The 24557-nt window shown below is 41.8% G+C and overlaps 1 pseudogene; it reads left to right on the top strand.

The window, feature by feature from the left end:
• The first annotated feature begins 22887 nt into the window (after nucleotides 1-22887).
• On the top strand, nucleotides 22888-23672 carry LOC120854846 (annotated as a pseudogene).
• Nucleotides 23673-24557: the final 885 nt, after the last annotated feature.

Below are 24557 nucleotides of genomic sequence, written 5' to 3'. Positions count from 1 at the left end.
TTGGACTGCAAGGAGATCCAACCAGTGCATCCTAAAGGAGATCAGCCCTGGGTGTCCTTTGGAAGGAATGATGCTAAAGCTGAAACTCCAGTACTTTGGCCACTTCATGCGAAGAGCTGACTCATTGGAAAAGACCCTGATGCTGGGAGGGATTGGGGGCAGGAGGAGAAGGGGGTGACAGAGGATGAGATGTCTGGATGGCATCACTGACTTGATGGACGTGAGTCTGAGTGAACTCTGGGAGTTGGTGATGGACAGGGAGGCCTGGCATGCTGTGATTCATGGGGTCTCAAAGAGTCGGACACGACTGAGCGACTGAACTGAACTGATACTGTCTTGATGATGGTAGTTTTGTAGTATAATCTGAAGTCAGGAAGGTTGATTTCTCCAGCTCCATTCTTCTTTGTAAAGACTGCTTTGGCTATTCAGGGTCTTTTGTGTTTCCATGTGAATTGTCAATTTTTTTCTTCTAGTTTTGTGAAAACTGCCGTTGGTAATTTGATAGGGATCACGTTGGATCTGTAGATTGCATTTGGTAGTATATTCATTTTCACAGTATTGATTCTACCCAGGAACATGGAATATCTCTCCATCTGTTTACGTCATCTTTGATTTCTTTCATTAGTGTCATAATTTTCTGTGTACAGTTCTTTTGTCTCCTTAGGCAAGTTTATTCCTAGGTATTTAATTCTTTTTGCTGCAATGGTGAATGGGATTGATTCCTTAATTTCTCTTTCTGATTTTTCATTGCTAGTATATAGAAAAGCAAGTGACTTCTGTGTATTGATTTTGTATCCTGTAACTTTGCTAAATTCACTGATTAGCTCTAGTAATTTTCTAATAATATCTTTAGTGCTTTCTATGTACAGTATCATGTCATCTGCAAACAGTGAGAGCTTTACTTCTTTTGTGATCTGGATTCCTTTTATTTCTTTTTCTTCTCTGATTGCTATAGGTAAGAGTTCCAACTATGTTGAATAATAGTGGTGAAAGTGTACACCCTTGTCTTGCTCCTGATTTTAGGGAGTATGCTTTCAGTTTTTCACCATTGAGAATGTTGTTTGCTGTAGGTTTATCATATATGGCTTTTACTGTATTGAGGCAGGTTCCTTCTATGCCCATTTTTTGAAGAGCTTTAATCATAAATGGGTGCTGAATTTTGTCAAAGGCTTTTTCTGCATTTTTTGAGATTATATTTGTATCTTTCAGTTTGTTAATATGGTGTATAACATTGATTGATTTATGTATATTGAAGAATCCTTGCATCCCCAGAATAAACCCAACATGATCATGGTGTATGAGCTTTTTGATGTGCTGCTGAATTCAGTTTGCTAAACTTTGCTGAGGATTTTTGCATCTATGTTCATCAGTGATATTGGCCTGTAGTTTTCTTTTCTTTGGTTGTTTTTCTTTATTTCTTTCTTTCTTTTGGTGTGTTGTCTTTGTCTGGTTTTGGTATCAGGGTGATGATGGCCTCATAGAATGAATTTGGAAGTGCTCCTCCTCTGCAATTTTTTGAAAGTTTCAGAAGTATAGGTATTAGCTCTTCTCTAAATGTTTAATAGAATTCTCCTGTGAAGCCATCTGGTTCTGGGCTTTGTTTTGGGGGAGATTTTTGATCACAGCTTCAATTTCAGTGCTTGTAATTGGGTTGTTCATAATTTCTATTTCTTCCTGGTTCAGTCTTGTAAGATTGAACTTTTCTAAGAATCTGTTCATTTCTTCCAGGTTATCAATTTTATTGCCCTATCAGTTCAGTTCAGTTCAGTCGCTCAGTTGTGTCCGACTCTTTGTGACCCCATGAATCGCAGCACGCCAGGCCTCCCTGTCCATCACCAACTTCCGGAGTTTACTCAAACTCATGTCCATCAAGTCGGTGATGCCATCCAGCCATCTCATCCTCTGTCATATCCTTCTCCTCTTGCCCCCAATCCCTCCCAGCATCAGAGTCTTTTCCAATGAGTCAACTCTTCTCATGAGGTGCCAAAAGTATTGGAGTTTCAGCTTTAGCATCAGTCCTTCCAATGAACACCCAGGACTGATCTTCAGAATGGACTGGTTGGATCCCCTTATAGTTGTTCATAATAGTCTCTTATAATCCTTTGTATATCTGCGTTGTCTGTTGTAACCTCTCCTTTTTCATTTCTAATTTTGTTGATTTGATTCCTCTCTCTCTTTTTCTTGATGAGCCTGGCTAAAGGCTTGTCAATTTTGTTTACCTTCTCAAAGAACAGCTTTAGTTTTATTAATCTTTACTATTGTTACTTTCATTTCTTTTTCACATATTTCTGCTCTGGTCTATATGATTTCTTTCCTTCTACTAATTTTGGGTGTGTCTTGTTTTTCTTTTTCCAGTTGTCTTAGGTGTAAAGATAGGTTGTCTGTTCTATTTTTTCTTGTTTCTTTGGGTAGGACTGTATTGCTATAAACTTCCCTCTTAGAACTGCTTTTGCTGCATCCCATAGGTTTTGAGTTGTCGTGTTTTCATTGTCATTTGTTTCTAGAAATTTTTTGATTTCCCTTTTGATTTCTTCAGTAATCTGTTGGCTATTTAGAAACGTGTTGTTTAATCTCCATGTGTTTGTGCTTCTTACACTTTTTTTCTTGTAATTGATATCTAGTCTCATAGCATCATGGTCAGAGAAGATGCTTGGTATGGCTTCAATTTTCTTAAATTTACTGAGGTTTGATTTGTGACCCAAGATGTGGTCTATAATAGAGAATATTCTATGTGCACTTGAGAAGAATGTGTATTCTTCTGCATTTGGATGGAATGTCCTGGAAGATATCAATAAGATCCATCTCATCTAATGTATCATTTAAGACTCATGTTTCCTTATTAATTTTTTGTTTTGATGATTTGTCCATTCGTGTGAGTGGGGTGTTAAAGTCTCCTACTATTATTGTGTTACTGTCAGTTTCTCCTTTTATGTCAATTAGTGTTTGTCTTATGTACTGAAGTGCTCTTATGTTGGGTGCATAGATATTTACAATTGCTATGTCTTCCTCTTGGATTGATCCCTTGATCGTTATGTAGTGTCCTTCCTTATCTCTTGTAATCTTTATTTTAGGGTCTATTTTGTCTGATATGAGGATTGCTACTCCAGCTTTCGTTTTCTTCCCATTTGCATGGAATATATTTTTCAGTCTATATGTGTCTTGAGGTCTGAAGTGGGTTTCTTGTAGACAGCATATATATGGGTCTGGTTTTTGTATCCATTCAGCCAGTCTGTGTCTTTTGGTTGGAGCATTTAATCCATTTACATTTAAAGTAATTATTGATATATATGTTCCTTTTCCCATTTTCGTAATTGTTTGTGGTTGATTTTGTAGATCTTTTCTTCTCTTGTATTTCTGGAATATATAAATCCCTTTAACATTTGTTGTAAAGCTGGTTTGAGTGGTATAGAATTCTCTTAACTTTTGCTTGTTTGAAAAGCTTTTTATTTCTCCATCAATTTTGAATGAGATTCTTGCTGGGTACAGTAATCTTGGCTGTAGAATTTTCCCTTTCAGTACTTTAAATACATCCTGCCATTCCCCTCTGACCTGCAGAATTTCTGCTGAAAGATCAGCTGTTAAGCATATGGGATTTCCCTTGTATGTTACTTGCTGCTTATCCCCTGCTGCTTTTAATATTCTTTCTTTGTGTTTAGTCTTTGTTCGTTTGATTAGTATGTGTCTTGGTGTGTTTCTCCTTGGTTTAATCCTGTAGGGGACTCTTTGTGCCTCTTGGAGTTATTTGACTATTTTCTTTTCCATGTTGGGGAAAATTTCCACTATAATCTCTTCAAAAATTTTCTCATACCCTTTCTTTTTCTCTTCTTCTTCTGGGACCCCTATAATTTGAATATTGATGCATTTGATATGGTCCCAGAGGTTTCTGAGACTGTCCTCAGTTCTTTTCATTCTTTTTACTTTATTCTGCTCTTCAGAAGTTATTTGCCCCATTTTATCTTCCAGCTCACTGATTCATTCTTCTGTTTCAGGTACTCTGCTATTGATTCCTTGTAGAGTATTTTTAATTTCAGTAACTGTGTTGTTTGTCTCTGTATGTTTATTATTTAATTCTTCTAGGTGTCTGGTAAATGCTTCTTGAATTTTTTCCATTTTGTTTTCAAGGTTTTTGATCATCTTTACTATCATTATTCTGAGTTCTTTGCCTATTTCCTCTTCATTTATTGGATTTCTATGTTTCTAGTTTGTTCCTTCATTTATGTAGTCTTTCTCTGCCTTTTCATTATTTTTTTTAACTTATTGTGTTTGAGGTCTCCTTTTCCCAGGCTTCAAGGAAAGTTAAATTCTACTTCCCTCGTGGCTCAGATGGTAAACCGTCTGTCTACAATGTGGGAGACTCGGGTTCGATTTCTGGGTGGGGAAGAGCTCCTGGAGAAAGAAATGGCAACCCACTCCAGGTTTCTTGCCTGGAAAATCCCATGGACAGAGGAGCCTGATACGCTACAGTCCATGGGGTCACAAAGAGTGTGACATGACTGAGCGACTTCACTTTCGCTTTCCTTGAAGAAGGTTGAATACTTTCTTCCGTTTGGTTTCTGCCGTCCTAAGGTTGGTCCAGTGGTTTATGTGAACTTCCTATAGGGTGAGATTTGTGCTGAGTTTTTGTTTGTTTGTTTGTTTGTTTGTTTGTTTTTCCTCTGATGGGAAAGGCTGAGTGAGGTGGTACTCCTGTCTGCTATGATTGGGTTTGTATTTTTGTTCTGTTTGTTGTTTAGATGAGGCATCCTAGATGGGTTGTTACTGGTGGTTGGGTGATGCTGGGTCTTGTATTCAAATGGTTTCCTTTGTGTGAGTTCTCACTAACCCCACTCCCTAGGGTTAGTTCCCTGGTACTCTAGGGTCTTGAAGTCAGTTATCGCACTCCAAAAGCTCAGGGCTTGATCTCTGGTCAAGAATGAAGATTCCACAAGTGTTTTTTTATGGCATTAAATGAGATTTAAACAAATATCCAAAAACAAGAAACCAAAGATGAACCCCAGACAAATGGCAGTTACAAAATCAGGCACATAATAATTAAAATAATGGGATAGATACATAACATTTATATCCATAAACAAAATCGAAACAGTCCAACAAAAATAAAGTACAATAGGCTGACCCAGTGAACAAAGGAAACCAAAAATTATATCTACCAGAACAAAACTAATTAAAGCACAAACTGGAAAACAGAACTAAAGCAAGGTGCCAATTGGGAAATAAAGCAATGAAAATAAAACTAACAAATATGTTGAGAGGAAAGGAGAGAAAGAGAAGAAAGAAAGAATTGATATGCCATGTTAGATAGAGGTAGATAAAGAAGATTTATATAAAGATTAACTGCAAGGGGAAAATAACAGTAAGAAAAGCAGACAAAAGAATAAATATAGAAAAAATGATAATAGGTTTAAAAAATTAAAATTAAAAAAAGAAAAAAGAAAACTCCACAGAACTGCAAAAGCCCAATGTAGAGGCAGAGGTTTATGACAACAATAAAAAATGTGAGGAAAGAAAAAAAAAAAGCTTAAAAGCTTATTTGGATTTCTTAGTGCCCATAAAATTAACAACTACAACAGAGGGTTACAAAGGCTGGGGGAAATCCAAAAGAATCTACAGAACAAGTCAAGAAATAATAATAAATGTTTTCCTTGAGTCCCTGCTGTCAGAGTCCTTTCCCTCACTGGGAGTCACAGTCCACCTTACCTCCCTAGGATGCCCTCCAACCCTGTGCTCGTCTCTGGACTTGCTGTGGGGGCAGTTCAGATTCTAATCTGGTCCTACTCCTCTGTGTTCTTGCCTCCAATGTCCACAGCTATCAGAACTCACGTGTTTTCTTTTGTGGGAGCTCTCAATGTCCTTTTATATATTCCATAGACACAGAGTCTGCCTGGTTGATCGTGTGTATTTAATCTGTTCTTTGTACAGTTGGTGGGAAGGTTTTGTGTCTTCTTCCTTAGATACACTGCCCCTGGGTTTCAACTGTGGTTTTATTTCCATCTCTACCTGTATGTCATCCACTGGAATTTACTCCTGAGGCTTCTCTATAGGGCTTGGATTTGCCCCTGTAAGGATCAGGTGTGGAGGTGGTGCAGCTGCTTGGGTTGCAGGATTTCTGGCAACACCAGGAACTGGTGGTGGTTGGGGAGGGTTGGCGGCTGGGGCAGCAGGAAATATGGTGCTCTAGAAGGGTATGGTAACCAGTGTTGGCCAATAAGCTCCAGTATTCTTGCCTGGAGAATGCCTCTCTGACAGAGATACCTGGATGGCCACAGTCTACAGGGTTGCAAAGAGTTGGACACCACCAAAGTGACCCTGTCCACATAGATGCAAGACTTTTTTTTGCCTGTGGCAGCTCTGCCCCACAGGTAAGGTTGAGTGTGAAGGGTTAGAGTTAGGGTTAGGTGCAGCTGCTTGGCTTGTGGGGACCCTGGCAGCACCAAGAGTGCAGGGACATGGACTGCCTCTGCCGCAGGAGTTATGGCCCTGCTGCTGCTGCTGCTGCTGCTAAGTCACTTCAGTCATGTCCGACTCTGTGCGATACCATAGACAGCAGCCCACCAGGCTCCCCCGCCCCTGGGATTCTCCAGGCAAGAACACTGGAGTGGGTTGCCATTTCCTTCTCCAATGCATGAAAATGAAAAGTGAAAGTGAAGCCGCTCAGTCGTGTTAGCGACCCCATGGACTGCAGCCTACCAGGCTCCTCCGCCCATGGGATTTTCCAGGCAAGAGTACTGGAGTGGGGTGCCATTGCCTTCTCCAAGTTATGGCCCTAGCAGAGTCTTTTGGAACCTCTTGTAGCTGGCAATCAGAAGCCCTCTTTGGCTAGTCTTTCTCCATATCTCCACCCATTCAGGCACTTAGAGGGCTCCCTTGCCTGGGGTCCTTCTCTGTTGCTCCAGGCATCAGGCACAGAGAGGGGCCCCCCGGCTGGGATTGTACTCTGTAGATCAGCACATCAGGCACTTAAAGGAGCACCCTGGGTGGGGTCCTACTCTGTAGTCCAGTGTGTCAGGCGTTTGATGGGCCAGCCTCTCTATTGTTCAGCTGCCATGCTGGCGTGTGGGGAGAGAGAAGCTATGGTGATGGCTCCACCCCGTAAGCATGACTCAGAAGTATCACCTTGCTTTCATGGCTGCTTGGCTCCTGGCATTGCCCGCCACGATCCCCTCCCTCACATCCTCTCAATCCCTCTCTCTGCAGTCAACAGCAGTCCTCGCCTTGGGATTGCTCCACAATCCCTAAACTCCAGCTCCTAGCCACTGCATCTTCTGGGGGACCAGCATTCCTGTCTGGGGTGTGTATGGCTTCTCCAAGGATTGTCTGATTCTCATTCCATTTAGACTGCCACGGATCAGCTGTTTCATTCTCTGCCTTATATGTTTCTCCTCTGACTCAGACAATTGCCCCGATGTAGGGATCGATCCCTGGTTCAGTTTCCCCACCTGCTGAGGGCAGATCCAGTCCTACTAACACTCCTGTTTTTCCCGCTAGTTCCTTTGTCTTACCGAGTTTTGCGTGGTTCTATAAATTCTTTTCCACTATTCAGGTACCCCTGTCTGCTCTCAGCTGGTGTTCTTCATGCAGTTCTGCATCTGAAGGTATATTCCTGAGGTATCCGTGGAGAAAGATGTACTCCACATCCACCTACTCCTTCACCATCTTGTTCTTCCCCAAACTCTTAAAAATCCCACTCCAGTATTCTTGCCTAGAAAATCCCATGAACAGAGGAGCCTGGCAGGCTACAGTCCATAGCGTCACAAAGAGTTGGACATGACTGAAGTGACTTAGCAAGCATGCATGCATGACACCACCCTTATGGCAGAAAGTGAAGAGGAGCTAAAAAGCCTCTTGATGAAAGTGAAAGAGCAGAGTGAAAAAGTTGGCTGAAAGCTCAACATTCAGAAAATGAAGATCATGGCGTCTGGTCCCATCACTTCATGGGAAATAGATGGGGAAAGAGTGGAAACAGTGTCAGACTTTATTTTGGAGGGCTCCAAAATCACTGCAGATGGTGAGTGCAGCCATGAAATTAAAAGACGCTTACTCCTTAGAAGAAAAGTTATGACCAACCTAGATAGCATATTCAAAAGCAGAGACATTACTTTGCTGACTAAGGTCTGTCTAGTCAAGGCTATGGTTTTTCCAGTGGTCATGTATGGATGTGAGAGTTGGACTGTGAAGAAGGCTGAGTGCCGAAGAATTGATGCTTTTGAACTGTGGTGTTGGAGAAGCCTCTTGAGAGTTCCTTGGACAGCAAGGAGATCCAACCAGTCCATTCTGAAGGAGATCAACCCTGGGATTTCTTTGGAAGGAATGATGCTAAAGCTGAAACTCCAGTACTTTGGCCACCTCATGCGAAGAGTTGACTCATTGGAAAAGACTCTGATGCTGGGAGGGATTGGGAGCAGGAGGAGAAGGGGACGACCGAGGATGAGATGGCTGGATGGCATCACCGACTCGATGGATGTAAGTCTGAGTGAACTCCGGTAGTTGGTGATGGACAGGGAAGCCTGGCGTGCTGCGATTCATGGGGTCACAAAGAGCCGGACACGACTGAGTGACTGAACTGAACTGAACTGATGCATTCTTTTGTTTGAATGTGTGTTTCATGATGACATAAAATATTAATAACAGGTCAGGAAAGGAACAAATTAGCTTTTAATATTTACTGTCCCTAGACAGAGGATGAAATAGTTGGATGGCATCACCGACTCAATGGCCATGAGTCTGAGCAAACTCTGGGAGATAGTGAAGGACAGAGAAGCTTAACATGCTACAGCTTGTGGGTTCACAGTCGGACATGACTTAGAGACTGAACAACAACAACAACAATAACAATGTCCATAGGACTGTGGTGGCACACAAAATAAGTAGTCATATTTTTAATATTAGATTTCTATAACCTTTATAAAAGGTAGTGATACATCATCATAATAGCTAGACTTACCTATCCATTTTACTAATTTCAATACTGACCATAGTTTTTTATATACCATGTATTCCATTTTCTTAAGCTATTTTTACAGTTTCCTCTGGTTAAAGATTACCTCAAGTGATGTTTCTAGATAGTCTCTGCTGTTGTGCAACTTTCTGAAACCCCTATCTATCTGAAAATGTCTGTTTCTTGCTGTCACACAAGAATAGTTTGGCTATGGAATCTTAGAGTCACATTCTTCTTACTTGCAAATATGACTATTTTCTAGTTTTTAGTGTTGTAGATGAGATTTTCAATATCAGTAAGAATTCTTTTTCCTTTCCAGGTGACCTATTATTATTATGGTTATTTTCTACCTGGAAGTTTGAAGGATTTTATTTTTATCCTTGGGCATTAGAAAAGTTACCAAGATATATTTAAGTTCTTGTACATTTTTTCCCTGATATCCTATGTCAACTCTAGGCTATTTCACTAGATATTCACAATAATACTCTTAGCGGTTGTCACAGTAACACTTTGGGGATTCTTCCAAAAAGCAGAGAGTGAGATGATGACAGTGCGGGCAGCTGATTTGGGGAAGTTATCACAGGGAATGAGACGAGGGTACTGGGAAGGGTGAAGGCGGTGAGGAGGGAAAGCCAGGCTCAGGGTACAGTGTTGAGCTGGTTACCAACCTGGGCAACTAGGGTTCAGTTTACCTGGGGGCCTTTTGAAGAATTGTGTCAGCTGTGCTTCAGGCTTATTCACCTGAAATAGGAGAAAGAAAGTATCCACCAGCTTCCATTCCCTCCTTAGCCAAAAGTTGCTCTAGAGTGTGTTAACATGCTTTGAGTTCCTGACTTGAGCATTTATCTTCCAGAATCTGGATCTCTTACTTGCTTTACCTGTGTTAGACTGTTTGCTGAAATTGTCTGCAAGGATCAAGAGAAGCCCCAGTGAATATCATGGGTTAGAGTTACATTCCTTCATGCCACAATTGTGTAGCAAATATCTAATTTCTTTAAATTAAAAAAAAGTTATATAGTTTTTAAAGATCACTTTCCATCTACAGTTATTACAAAATATTGACTATATTTCCCATGTGTACAATACATACTTGAACCTCTTCCCTCCGAAAGTTTGTGCCCCCACTCCCCCACTCTATATTGCCCTCCTCACTGGTAACCACTCATTTGTTCTCTGTATCTGTGAGTCTGTCTCTTTTATATTATATTCACTACTTTGTTGTATATTTTAGGTTCCACATATAGTGATATCATCCCTGGAGGAGGGCATGGCAACCCATTCCTGTATTCTTGCCTGGAGAATCCCACTGGACACAGGAGCCTGGTGGGCTATAGTCCGTAGGATCACATACAGTCGGACACAACTGAAGTGGCTTAGCATGCATGCATAGTGATATCATACAGAAATACCAAATTTCCCGATGCTAATCAGAGTCAGTTGCCCCATCACTTGCCTGGGAGTGTGGCAACTCCTTTCTTTGCTTGTTGGTCCGTTGGTTTGAGAGGCTCCCAAATGACAGAATATGTAGTAGTCATAGCTTTAAATTCAGTGTAACTCTTTCTGTGTTCTCTGGCAGAGACTCTTTCTCCTACCCTTCATTTTCACCTCGAATGCCAGGACTCAGGGTTTTTAATCCAGTAGAGCCTAAGGAGGGCTTCCCTGTAAAGAATCTGTCTTCAATGCAGGAGATGTGGGTTCAATCCCTGGGTCAGGAAGATCCCCTGGAGAAGAAAATGGCAACCCACTGCAGTATTCTTGCCTGGGAAATCCCATGGAAAGTGGACCCTGGCAGGCTACAGTCCATGGGATTGCAAAAGAGTTGGACACAACTTAGTGACTAAGGAACAATAACAACAACAACAGAGCCTAAGAATGTAGAAATAGGCAGCATGAATTCTGAGAGTGGGTCACTAGAGTTGGGGATAAAGGGGCCAATCCTACTTCTATCCCCTGTTTTTCAGACCCTGCATTTTAATGACACTTCACTGTGTGTTGGCTATAGCTTCACTACATTTAGGGAATCTTGGAGGGCACAGTCAACCTTGCTGGTGTTGTCCCCAAGCTGGTCTCCTAGCTGGACCCTTAATAGGTGATTTCATCATTTTACCAGGCAGGCTTCTTCAAAGTGCTACAGTACACTGTGGGATCTGAGGGTTCTTTTGCCATGCACTCATTTCATTTACTTTCACTATAAAATGTGTCCCTCGATCTGAGACAATGTTACTGGAACCCTAAGTTGTAAACCATACAGTCTTCAAGCCCTCAGAATGAGGCTAACTGAGGAATCTTGGATAAGAAAAGCAAACTTGTAATCAAAGCAAGTGTTAAGATATATTACTGCCCTTCTAGGATGTCACCAACTTGTCACTACATAGTTGACCTTCTTGAGGGGTGTTTCTATACTGAGGCACCATACTGCATATCTGCTGCTGGCAGCTTAGGAATTCAGCAGTGACAGAAGTCAGTTCCATCTTAATGAGAGAGAGCCCATCTCTGCCTCTAAGGTTGCTTCATCCACGGGACCACTGTGCAAGCACCAGGGTGGCTGAAGTCAGAAGCTGACGGATATCCCCTGGACAAGTAAACCCATTCACCAGATTGTTCAGAACCTCTCTGAACACTTTAGAATGTATAAAGTGAACATTAACACAAGACACAAATACCAATACATGGTTTGGTTTCTCTGCCAAGATTCATCCACAAACCTGTTTCTCAAACTTCCTTGTCTCCAAGCCTCTAATTGTGGTCATTTCAGGATCCAGACCAATCAGTAAAGCCATCTGTCCCCCCAGAAGTCTATTGCCTATTTCCACTTCAGGTATTTTCTCCCTGCGTACAAGGTATATAAACAGTAAACCCTTGGCTCCTCTTATAGCTCCTGGGAAAATTTTCATTTTCCACTTACCTTCAGGGCCACCTTTGAGTGTGGCTGTAATAAGCATTTGCAGTTATCATAAGTAAATTGAGCTAATCCACCTGTGAACCAGGCTCAAATGTTTTCTCCTCTGTAAGCTGGTCATAGGGAAGCCTCCATGAGATCGTTGGTGTAGCTAAAGGAAGACATCAGTGCAACAAAGGAAAGTCACGTGGAAGTCGAAGCCATGTGGTTACACAACTTGTGCTCTTTGGTCTGCCTCAGTTCAGCCCTCCATGTAATGTACTATTCACATCATATAGAGGCTTCCTTCCATTCCTGGATAACTTTATGATTTTGTGGATCTCATAATCCCGACTCATCATAAGCAGCTCTAGGTACTAAGACGCACTTGAGTCGTGGCCTCTACTAGGATGCAGAAGCATGCCAGGAACTGCTTTTGAAATGATGAGTTGTTCCGTGTCTTCAAAGGTTTGACCTTGCTTCAGAACCAGGGTTTGTGCTGGGGCTCTCATAATGAGGTTTGACAGACACTCTATACAGCATCCTAAGGTGGCATTCGTCTTCTATACTACCTGAGCATCAGGGTAGTTCAGAGTGAAGCCTGGACCTCCTCTAGGCAGGTCTGATGATTCTGGGCAGCATATACCACACCTACAAATGTCAGCCTTCCAAGATATTGATAACTGGTTCACAGAGTATGTGTGGTATGTGCCAACATCAGTATCCAAATAAGCTTACCCTCCAGGCTGCCATACAGCACCGAGCAGAGTTCCCTGTGGGGAGTTTGGGGGAGAATGGATACATGTGTATATAAAGTCCCTTTGCTGCCCACCTGAAACTATCACAACATTGTCAATTAGCTATACTTCAACACAAAATAAAAAGTCAAAGTGCTTTAAAAAACAATAAATCTACTACGTGCAGTGCCTCTAGCTTAGTGGTAGGACATGTAGGCGAACAATTTGTCATTTATTGATATATTTAAAAAGGGCTTCCCAGGTGGTGCAGTGGTAAAGAATCTATTTGTCAGTGCAGGAGACACAAGAGATGTTTCTATCTCTGGATCTGGAAGATCCTCTGGAGGAGGAAATGGCAACCCACTCAAGTATTCTTGCCTGGAAAATTCCATGGACAGAGGAGCCTGGAAGGCTGCAGTCCATGGGGTGGCAAAGAGGTGGAAACGATATATTAGAGGAGATTTTCCCCAGATGTTTCAGTTCATTGTATCTTTAAAAGCATCACTCATATGGTAGGTACTTGAAAACTATGAGGGTTTTATCACCTTCTTCTTGTTGTTCAGTCTTTAAGTCATATCCAACTCTTTGCAACCCCATAGACTGCAGCACACCAGCCTTCCCTGTCTTTATCTCCTGGAGTTTGCTCAAATTCATGTCCATTGAGTCAAAGATGCTATCTAACCATGTCATTCTCTAACACCCCTTCTCCTTTTGCCGCCAATCTTTCCCAGCATCAGGATCTTTTCCAATGATTTGGCTGTTCACATCATGTAGCCAAAGTATTGGAGCTTCAGCTTTAGCATCAGCCCTTCTAGTGAGTATTCGGAGTTCATTTCCTTTAAGAGTGACTGGTTTGATCTCCTTGGTGTCTAAGGGACTCTCTCAAGAGTCTTTTCCAGCACCACAATTCAAAAGCATCAATTCTTCAGGGCTCAGCCTTCTTTGTGGTCCATCTCTCACATCAGTACATGACTACTGGAAAAACCGTAGCTTTGACTGTGTGGACCTATGTTGGCAAAGTGATGTCTTTGCTTTTTAATATGCTATCTAGGTTTGTCATAGCTTTCCTTCCAAGGAGCAAGTGTCTTTTAGTTTCAAGGCTTAGTCACTGTCTACAGTGATTTCAGTTCAGTTCAGTCACTCAGTTGTGTCCAACTTTTTGCAACCCCATGAATCGCAGCACGCCAGGCCTCCCTGTCCATCACCAACTCCCGGAGTCTACTCAAACTCATCACGTCCATCGAGTCGGTGAAGCCATCCAGCCATCTCATCCTCTGTCATCCCTTCTCCTCTTGCCCCCAATCCCTCCCAGCATCAGAGTCTTTTCCAATTTTCCACTGAGTCAACTCTTCGCATGAGGTGGCCAAAGTACTGGAGTTTCAGCTTTAGCATCAGTTCTTCCAATGAACGCCCAGGACTGATCTCCTTTAGGATGGACTGGTTGGATCTCCTTGCAGTCCAAGGAACTCTCAAGAGTCTTTTCCAACACCACAGTTCAAAAGCATCAATTCTTTGGCGCTCAGCTTTCTTCACAGTCCAACTCTCACATCCATACATGACTACTGGAAAAACCAAAGCCTTGACTAGACGGACCTTTGTTGGCAAAGTAATGTCTCTGCTTTTAAATATGCCATCTAGGTTGGTCATAACTTTCCTTCCAAGGAGTAAGCATCTTTTAATTTCATGGCTGCAATCACCATCTGCAGTGATTTTGGAACCCCCAAATATAAAGTCTGACACTGTTTCCACTCTTTCCCCATCTATTTCCCATGAAGTGATGGGACTGGATGCCATGATCTTAGTTTTCTGAATGTTGAGCTTTAAGTCAACTTTTTCACTCTCTTCTTTCACTTTCAAGAGGCTTTTAAGTTCCTCTTCACTTTTTGCCATAGGGTGGTGTCTATCTGCATATCTGAGGTTATTGATATTTCTCCTGGCAATCTTGATTCCAGCTTACAGTGATTTCAGAGCCTAAGAAAGTAAAATATATTTTACCAGGACAATCTAAACACTTCCTACTCACCAATTACCCTGGTGTCATCAGTGTTGTCAACCAGCAAACATGTTGGTTCTGTGGAATATCAAGATGATCAAGATCTCTGTGGACTGTATTGTGACAGAGAACAGAGATTTCATCTGGTCCTAGGATAAAACAGACAATGAATAATAGATCTTTCCTCAGTTTAGTTGCTCAGTTTTAGTGGACTCTTTGCGACCCCATGGACTAGAGCACCCCAGGCTTCCCTGTCCATCACCAACTTCTGGAGCTTGCTCAGACTCATGTCCATCGAGTCGGTGATGCCATCTAACCATCTCATCCTCTGTCGGCCCCTTCTCCCCCTACTTTCAATCTTTCCCAGCATCAGGTTCTTTTTTAATGAGTCAGCCCTTCACATCAGGTGACCAAAGTATTGGAGTTTCAGCTTAAGCATCAGTTCCTCCAGTGAATATTCAAGACTTATTTCCTTTAGGATTGACTGGCTTGATCTCCTTGCAGTTCAAGGGACTCTCAAGAGTCTTCTCCAATACCACCTTTCAAAAGCATCAATTCTTCAATGCTCAGTTTTCTTCACAGCCCAACTCTCACATCCATACATGACTACTGGAAAAACCATAGCCTTGACTAGATGGACCTTTGTTGGCAAAGTAATGTCTCTGCTTTTAAATATGCCATCTAGGTTGGTCATAACTTTCCTTCCTAGGAGTAAGCGTCTTTTAATTTCATGGCTGCAATTCATCATCCACAGTGATTTTGGAGCCCCCAAATACAAAGTCTGACACTATTTCCCCATCTATTTCCCACGAAGTGATGGGACTGGATGCCATGATCTTCATTTTCTGAATGTTGAGCTTTAAGCCAGCTTTTTCACTCTCCACTTTCACTTTCATCAAGAGGCTTTTTAGTTCTTCTTCACTTTCTGCCCTAAGGGTGGTGTCATCTGCATATCTGAGGTTATTGATATTTCTCCCCGAAATCTTGATTCCAGCCTGTGCTTCTTCCAGCCCAGCATTTCTCATGATGTACTCTGCATAGAAATTAAATAAGCAGGGTGACAATAGACAGCCTTGACGTACTCCTTTTCCTATTTGGAATCAGTCTGTTGTTCCATGTCCAGTTCTAACTGTTGCTTCCTGACTTGCATATAGGTTTCTCAAGAGGCAGGTGAGGTGGTCTGGTATTCCCATCTCTTTTAGAATTTTCCACAGTTGATTGTGATCCACACAGTCAAAGGCTTTGGCATAGTCAATAAAGCAGAAATAGATGTTTTTCTGGAACTCTCTTGCTTTTTCCATGATCCAGCAGATGTTGGCAATTTGATCTCTGGTTCCTCTGTCTTTTCTAAAACCAGCTTGAACATCTGGAAGTTCACTGTTCACAAATTGTTGAAGCCTGGCTTGGAGAATTTTGAGCATTACTTTACTAGTGTGTGAGATGAGTGCAATTGTGTGGTAGTTTGAGCGTTCTTTGGCATTACCGTTCTTTGGGATTGGAATGAAAACTGACCTTTTCCAGTCCTGTGGCCACTGCTGAGTCTTCCAAATTTGCTGGCGTATTGAGTGAAGCACTTTCACAGCATCATCTTTCAGGATTTGAAACAGCTCAACTGGAATTCCATCACCTCCACTAGCTTTGTTTCTTAGTGATGCTTTCTAAGGCCCACTTGACTTCACATTCCAGGATGTCTGGCTCTAGGTGAGTGATCACACCATAGTGATTATCTTGGTCATGAAGTTGTTTTTTTGAACAGTTCTTCTGTGTATTCTTGCTCTCCAATTTTGTTGAAGATATCTCTAGTCTTTCCCATTCTATTGTTTTCCTCTGTATCACTGAAGAAGACTTTCTTATCTCTCCTGCTATTCTTTGGAAGTCTGCATTCAGATGGATATGTTTTTCCTTTGGAACTCTGCATTCAGATGTGTAGGTTTTTCTTACAAAACAGCAAACGTTTTTGATCCTTATTATTTATGGGGTTTGAGAAAAATACATTTGTCTGCTCAAAAGCTGCATGTTAAGTACCAGAAGCTGTGATAATTCTCTAGGAAAATACTACATCTGGTATAGCAGTTGTGATTATGACAACCACTTTTTATGTTTGTTTTGGTCCTCTGTCGTTCACCATGATCCCTCTGGTTTTTGCAGCAACCAAATAGGTAAACTAAATCTTTGATAGTGATGCTAATTTCTGAAATTCCTTCTGAGACATAACAATGCAGGTTTAGAGACTTCCTCTTGTCCTTTCCAAGCACCATTGCTCTATTCCTTCAGTCAAGGAACCAATCTTGATTGCATAAGGGAATGGGCAATAACTGCACAGATGTCAGCAGACCCCTTGGACCTCTCTGGGAGGGACATTGGCCAGGATTCCATTCATTGTCTTGCTTACATGAGCCTTGCTCTAATGAAGGGCATAGTGGAATTTTAGATTTCTTGCTATCAGAGTCAACTGTGATCCTCTGCCTTATAGCCTCTTGAATGGTCTGGGAATTCTTCTTTCCCCTGCTGCTGCTGCTGCTGCTAAGTCGCTTCAGTGTCCGACTCTGTGCAACCCCATAGACGGCAGCCCACCAGGCTCCCCTGTCCTTGGGATTCTCCAGGCAAGAACACTGGAGTGGGTTGCCATTTCCTTCTCCAATGCATGAAAGTGAAAAGTGAAAGTGAAGTTGCTTAGTCATGTCTGACTCTTAGTGACCCCATGGACTGCAGCCTACCAGGCTCCTCCGTCCATGGGATTTTCCAGGTAAGAGTACTGGAGTGGGGTGCCATTGCCTTCTCCACTTCTTTCCCCAGTACATACTTATTCTGGTAACTAGCTTCAGAGTTCCTTGCAAATTGGGAAATATTTATCATGTATTTACAGTGGTATTTCAGGATACTTCCTTGAGAGGATCTAGCCTCTTCATTAGTCGGTGAGCTCTGGATCTGAGACTGAGCTCAGATTCTTGAGAATTGACTTAGATCTAGAAAATGGGTGGGTGTGTGATTTTTCTATTGTAGTGACTGGCAGCAGTTTTTTGCTTGCTGAATTTCATCTTCTGGTTATACAGATGAAACCTAACTTTAGTTGGCTACCCATCCATCTTGCACCCATGATCTATTAACCATTCCAATAGATCCCTGTAGGTTAAGGCACTCTGATTAAAACTCTGGCCTTGCTGCCCATTTCAATAATCATGTCCACCTTGTTTCTATAAAGACAAAATTGCTTCTGCTATTTTAGAATCCCAGCAATACCAGGGAAACCAGTTCCAATGTAGTATCTCCCAACATCAGTCAGCCACAGCTAAGTTTCTCCACCATGTTGACACATTCTTTATTAACCAGGTGGAAGAGTGTCCTTTAGACCTCCTCAGGGATCATAGTTGGGTGGTGAGTGTTTCGTTCTAACATAAATCCATGACAACATTCCTTCTCTCTGAGCCTTTTGATGCTTTCCCCAATACTCTGCCAAGCAAATTCTATTCCTGATTTACTTTGGTCAGACAAGCTTCAAAGAATGATCCCAGCAATGCATTAGGACCAATTTTGTTTGTCCTCACTAAGACATCAACTCTAGATCATGGGAGAAGTTTCCAATATCAGTAAATTCTCCCCTCTCCAGTATTACTCATGGGAGAAGTTTCCAATATCAGTAAATTCTCCCCTCTCTAGTATTACTCATGGGAGAAGTTTCCAATATCAGTAAAGTCTCCCCTCTCTAGTGTTATACTCTAGCCTTGTATATGAGCACCTCAGCATCTGCTCCTCCACTTGTTGCCTTGGTTTCTGCCTTGCAGTTCTTTAGCTCTACTGTTTTTTCCCACAACAAGGAGCATATATCTCCTGTGATGGTGCTGTGACCTGAGCACTTCTAGCATTACAGCTTTGACACTACAGGGTAGGTAAATGTCTTATTCTTGTGCTGTGCTTAGTCACTCAGTCTGTCCAACTCTATATAAAATAAATCTTTTGTATTTGTGTATGCACTTTAGAGCAGAGTAATAACCTTCTAGTGGGTCCATTCTGGAGTGGAGAAGGTGACAGGGTCTCAACACAAGAGGAAGGAGCGTATCTTATGAGGCATTTTCCTCAGATGCAGTTTTTGTAGGGTCTCTTGGTCGGGGTTTCTCAACAGCAGCACCACTGGCATATGGGTTGGGCAATTCTTTGTCATTGGGGCTACCTTGTGTACTGTAGGTTGTTAACAGTATCCCTGGCCTCTTTCTAGTGGGGTGTATTTTCCTAGAACAGATTATCCCAGCTTCTGCAGTTTTGGGGCAGACAAATGTATTTCTCTCAGCTCCTTCCCGCAGCGTGATCACCGCATCTTCCCGGTGGGAACCACTGCTTGGGTGATTGGACCCAGGCTCCTGCAGTTGTCCCTTGGCAGGATTCCTCAGGGTGCGGGGGAAGTGAGGTGTCTTCCATCTCTTCTTGTGCAAGCGTGTTATCTGCAGCAATGGCTGGAGCAAAAATGTGGGCTAGGAAGATGTCAGCTAAGGCATAAAATGTGTCTGAGCCAAAGGCAGGTTATCTGTGCTCATTTCACAGAAGTGAACACTGAGGCTCAGGAAGGTAAAACAACTTAGGCTGATACATTTAAGTCTGATGCCCTGGGCAGAAAGATGAATAAGGCACAGTTCCTCTCCTCAAAGAATACTCAGTCCAGCAACTGTGAAGGATTATATAATAGATCATTACACGTTGTGTTGATGTCATACAACTAGCAAGTGAGAGAGCTAAAAACAGAATGAGGTATATTCATATTAGTACCATATAGATATGCCTCAGGATTTTATTATGTTGACTGCACACTAGAATTGTTGCTAATTTTTTTTCTGAACCTGGTGTCATTTAACATTCATAGAAATGTAACCAAGTAGGCAGTCTCATTCCCAATTTTCAGATAACAAGATGGCCCTTTTTTATACACCTTCATATGATCTAGACACATTATGCTTAAAGAGACACTGCTCTGGAGAGGGGAATGACCTCAGACTGATAAAATCAATGCAGACAAGCACAGAGATGCAGGCATGAGGTAATGTGGCTCGTGGTGGAACACAGTGGGACCCAAAGACGGTTTCCATTAGGTCTGTCTTCATTGTCCAATAGTGCGACTCATTAAGATATGGGCTGGTACTAAGTAGTGCAACTCTTTTTAACAGTGACTTGTGAAACTGTGGAAACTGTCTAAAAATATAGAGCCTATGTGAGAGAAATAATGTTGTTACAAGGGAATTGATAACCAAGGATAATGGGAAAGAGAAGAAATAGCAAGTCGGAGCTAATTACCAGGGAAAGCCCCTGACACTGAGCTGGGTGAGGCAGGATAAGGGTCTCTTGAGGGGAGGGGCAGAATCACCATCAGTACATTTAAAAATAGGCGACAGAGCGCTAGAAACAGGACTATGGAGAATAATTGTGCAGTAGGCAGGAAAGGAGGTAATTGACTAAGTGACCTAATATTAAGAGCTTGCTTTCTCATGAATTTCTAGAATTCTAAAAAATAAAACCTTATAGGCTGTATACAGAAACCGTAGGTACCTAATGACTGGAGATGCCTAAATATAGTCCCAGATTATTCATAAATGGAAAGTGGGAGCAGCCGTGCCCCAGATGGAGCATAATAGGAGGGTCAGAGGAAATGCAGGAGACGGACAGGGAAAGTGGAAACACTGTCAGGAGTCAGATTTCTCTGATGCAGGCACACGGGGCTGTGCCCAAGTACACTCGGGCTGGGAGAAGGCTGTGTTAGTTAATTACGGAGAGCTGACTTTTCCTCTCCTCTTCCAGTCCTACTCTCCTATGATATAAGACAAAGATTGCAGAGACCACTGTGTGTGAACCCCCACATCACCCAGATCTTCCGAGTCAGTTCTCTCCCTTCCTTACAACACACGACTGATCTCAGAGCACTGTTTCCCAACTCAAAGTCCAAAGCTTGACTCTCAGCTACTGGAGGCTGACTTAAAATGGAGATTTTAAATATAACTCTGAACCAGTGGTATCTGAATGTCTGTGGGTGGAACCCATGAATCTGCATAAAAAAAAAAAAAATTTCCCTCGGTAGGTCTTACAGGGAGTATTAACTTGTAGAAACTCTGCCTTGGGAAGAGCAGGCTGGCTAAACCAAAAGAAACCACAGGGGAGGGAAGTGCAGCCCAGCCTTCTTCCCTCTTTCCTCATCTGCTTTCCCTGATTTCCTTTCAAGTGACCTCCTTCCACATCACTCTTGAACTTAAAAGTATGTATTAGAAAAGTGAAAGTGTGTCGCTCAGTCCTATCCGACTCTTTGAGACCCCATGGACTGTAGCCCTCCAGGCTCCTCTGTCTATGGGAGTCTCCAGGCAAGAATACTGGAGTGGGCTGCCATTCTCTTCTCCAGGGGATCTCTCTGACCCAGGGATCGAACCCAGGTCTCCTGCGTTGCAGGGAAGCCCAAGTATGTATTTACACACCCATAATTTATAGTTTACCTACTTTCAAGAAGACATTAATATAATTTTCTTATATGTCTAGTATGCTGGTTATGATTTCTCTGCTTTGTATTTGTCATATTGTTTAAACCCTCTAGAGGGCAAGGATTAGGACTTAACCATCTTTCTACGCCATTTTTGGTAAAAACTGGATATTTGTTTTGAATGCAACTAACTAATATCTGTAAAAATTAATAAAAGTAAGGTTTGCACTGGAAACCCAGGGTGTGCCCCCTTTGCCAATGTGAGAAGGAATATCTGGAGGCTGGACACTGAGCTTGGTATTGAGACTGGCTTTTGTTTCAGCTCCACCAACAATCATGATGAACATTTCAACAACATTTCCTACAGCCTCCCAGTTTATCTTCCCTTGAGAACAGATAACAATCACTTTCTGACTTCTCTCACAAAGCAGCCAAGACAGTAAGCATGATAATATCACTAGTTCATATCACTTTTCACTTAGGAAAGCTAAAAATGACATCAACATTATCAACATCATCATTCCACAATTTATAAACTGTGGAACAGGAGTTCAGTCTGGGTTCCCTGAGATAATTATTTTCCTTTACCCCAGAACATGCAAAACAAGTCAGTAAAATACAAAGATTCCAGGAATTAAATCTAGTTAAATGTATATCAGTAGTTGGTCTTCTAATTCACCAGGTAGTGTTAGATCTCAAGACAAGGAAAATAATTGGCATTGTTTAATTTTTGACATGCTACCCAACAAAGAGCTAAGCCATTTTCATAGAAGGCAAAATTACAGTGCTGTTACTGGTATGTGGCTATGGTATCTAAAGTTAATTGGATTTTCCATTATGATAAGGTTGTTTTTCAGAACTGAATCTCTTAGTCTCTTCCAATTGCTCTGAGTTGATGGTGAGACAGAAGATACACAAGGCACAGATTGGGAAGTATCTCATGAGGTCAAAAAATCCTCAGGTATATTGAAGCATTACAATGTGCAAATAGGAACTAGGATTTGTGTAGAATGTATTCAGTATGTCTCCTCAAAAAGAAGTTTTTCAGGAGGGAAAATTGACTACTTGTTATTGTAGTCTCTCTCTCTCCTAGACAGTAATGTGTTTTAGTTCCATTAGGATATTGAGTGTTATCTGTGTGGAGTGGAACAAAATAGCCAGACCAACTTTTTTTTTCCCTAGTCCGATGCATTGCTCTACAGCTTACGTAATTTAGCATCAGTTTGCTCTCTCTGGTGTTTTGAAACATGAAAAGAGCTTTCAAAGTAAGAGAACTGATTTGAAAAAAGCTTCAGCACCACTGATGGGCAAGGAGACAATGGGGCTTTCCCAGTTGTGAAATGGCAACTCACACTGTCACCTTGAAGACCACAGTGAAAAGAATGTGGCTGCATATTCTCCAGCAACCTCAATGGCCCAGAGAGTGGGTCCTTGGGGAAGTGAACAGCCAGCCCGGTACACTCAGGGTCCATGAAGGGGTCGAGAGTTTCTTTGGTCTAGGTTTCCACATAGGAAAGAATTTCGGTTTGAAATTTTGACCTTCTCTATGAAAAAAGACGATGGAATAGAAGTACTTTCTGGTTGTGTAATCTAATCAACAGTTGTGTGCAATTATTTATCATATATTATTTTACAGTTTGCTGGACTGAGAATTCCTTGAGGAATTATCATGTCTTAATCATCTTTATGCCCAGTATATCAAACTTAAGTGTGTCAACTTAAGTTTTTAAAATATCTATTCCTTTGTGTCAAGGGTGTTCATTTGTTAGGTATGAACATTAAAAATAAGCCAAAAAGATGGCTGTGCCTGGGTGAGTTGAGCAAAGGCTTGAGTGAGCCCTTGTGTGGCTGAAGAAGACAGAGGAAGATTGCTGGGAAAAGAGGGAAAAGCTCAAGATGGAACATCATGAACCAGATGATACTGTCAAGGAGAACTTAATTGATATCATAATCAGAAAAATCAACCAGCTACTGGAAGCAGAAAGGAATCTGCTTAAAAATGGATCAACATATATTGGACTGAATGCTGCTTTCTGTGGCCTAATAGCAAATAGTCTTTTTAAACCCATCTTACCTGTGTCACAGGCTCATATAGCTGGTGGCTTAACAAAGGCAGTGATTTCATTTTTGATGGCACACGTATCATACAAATGTTTCGTGATTTGCATTTTGAAACCTGTACCGATACATGAGGTGGATTGGTTGGTCTTGTTTTTGGTGGCCTGCACTGTTTGGCGGTCCTGTGAACAATGGCCTAGCAGCCAGATATAACTCAGTCCTGCTGCCCAAGAAAGGAAACATCTTAAATGATTGGACTAGGATTTCTAGGCCTGTCTTTGTTGTTGTTGTTTAGTCGATAAGTCATGTCCAATTCTTTTGTGAACCCATGGACTGTAGCCCGCCAGGCTCCTCTGTCCATTCGATTACCCAGGCAAGAATATTGGAGTGGGTTGCCATTTTCTACTCCAGGGGAATCTTCTCAACCCAGGGATTGAACCTGCCTCTCCTGCATTGCAAGCAGATTCTTTACCACTGAGTCACTGGGGAAGCCCAAGCCTGTCTTTAGAAAGATGTGTTTTCCAATTTTGCCCCAGACTGGGCTGCAGCATCCCAGCTGCAGACAATATAAGCTACTTTCAAAGGTGCTTCAGTTACCTGAAATTGGCCTAGAAATTCAGTGACTGTTAAGCAAATCTGTATACAAAAATAAAACTAAAAATAACCTACATCTAAGTATGAATAGGAGAAGGCAATGGCACCCCACTCCAGTACTCTTGCTTGGAAAATCCCATGGATGGAGGAGCCTGGAAGGGTGCAGTCCATGGGGTCACTGAGGGTCAGACACGACTGAGTGACTTCACTTTCACTTTTCACTTTCATGCATTGAAGAAGAAAATGGCAACCCACTCCAGTGTTCTTGCCTGGAGAATCCCAGGGACGGGGGAGCCTGGTGGGCTGCCGTCTATGGGGTCCCACAGAGTCGGACACGACTGAAGCAACTTAGCAGCAGCAGCAATAGCAAGTATGAATAAGCAGACATAATTTTTAAAAATATGCCATAATTTTACTAACCTATTAGGATAATTTCTTAATTTTTTAAGTCACTGAGTCTAAAAATAAAGTGACAGAACCCTCTCTAGACATCCAACACATGGAGCCACTGGACCAACCAGCATCAGTGAGGAGAACTTCAATACAGGCTCTTGAAGATGGGAGGAAGCAGAGAGAGACAAACTGGGGGGACAGCTGGTGAAAGCCATGGACTTAGCCAGAATCCAAAATGTTTCAACAGCATTTCTCCAAATGTCTGTCTTTTAATGTCCTAAAAACAAAAATATTTTCTCTGTCTATGTCAACTTTTACATTAAAGTTAAGTATTTGTTCTACTGCTTAATGAAAGAAAGAATACAAGAACATTGCCTGACACCTGGATGACTTAAAACAATTAAATAGGAAATTGATGAAACTATAAACCTAATTGAAAGTGGGTTCCAGACTGAGAATTGCAGTTCAGTCAAAATCACAATTCTCCTTTCATTGCAAAGATTCATTAAACCATGCAGTAG

This window comes from Oryx dammah, unplaced genomic scaffold (assembly GCF_014754425.2).
Source record: "Oryx dammah isolate SB20612 unplaced genomic scaffold, SCBI_Odam_1.1 HiC_scaffold_27, whole genome shotgun sequence".
NCBI lineage: Eukaryota > Metazoa > Chordata > Mammalia > Artiodactyla > Bovidae > Oryx > Oryx dammah.
The sequence above is the reverse complement of the archived record's forward strand: the minus strand, read 5'-3'. Positions and strand labels throughout refer to the sequence as shown.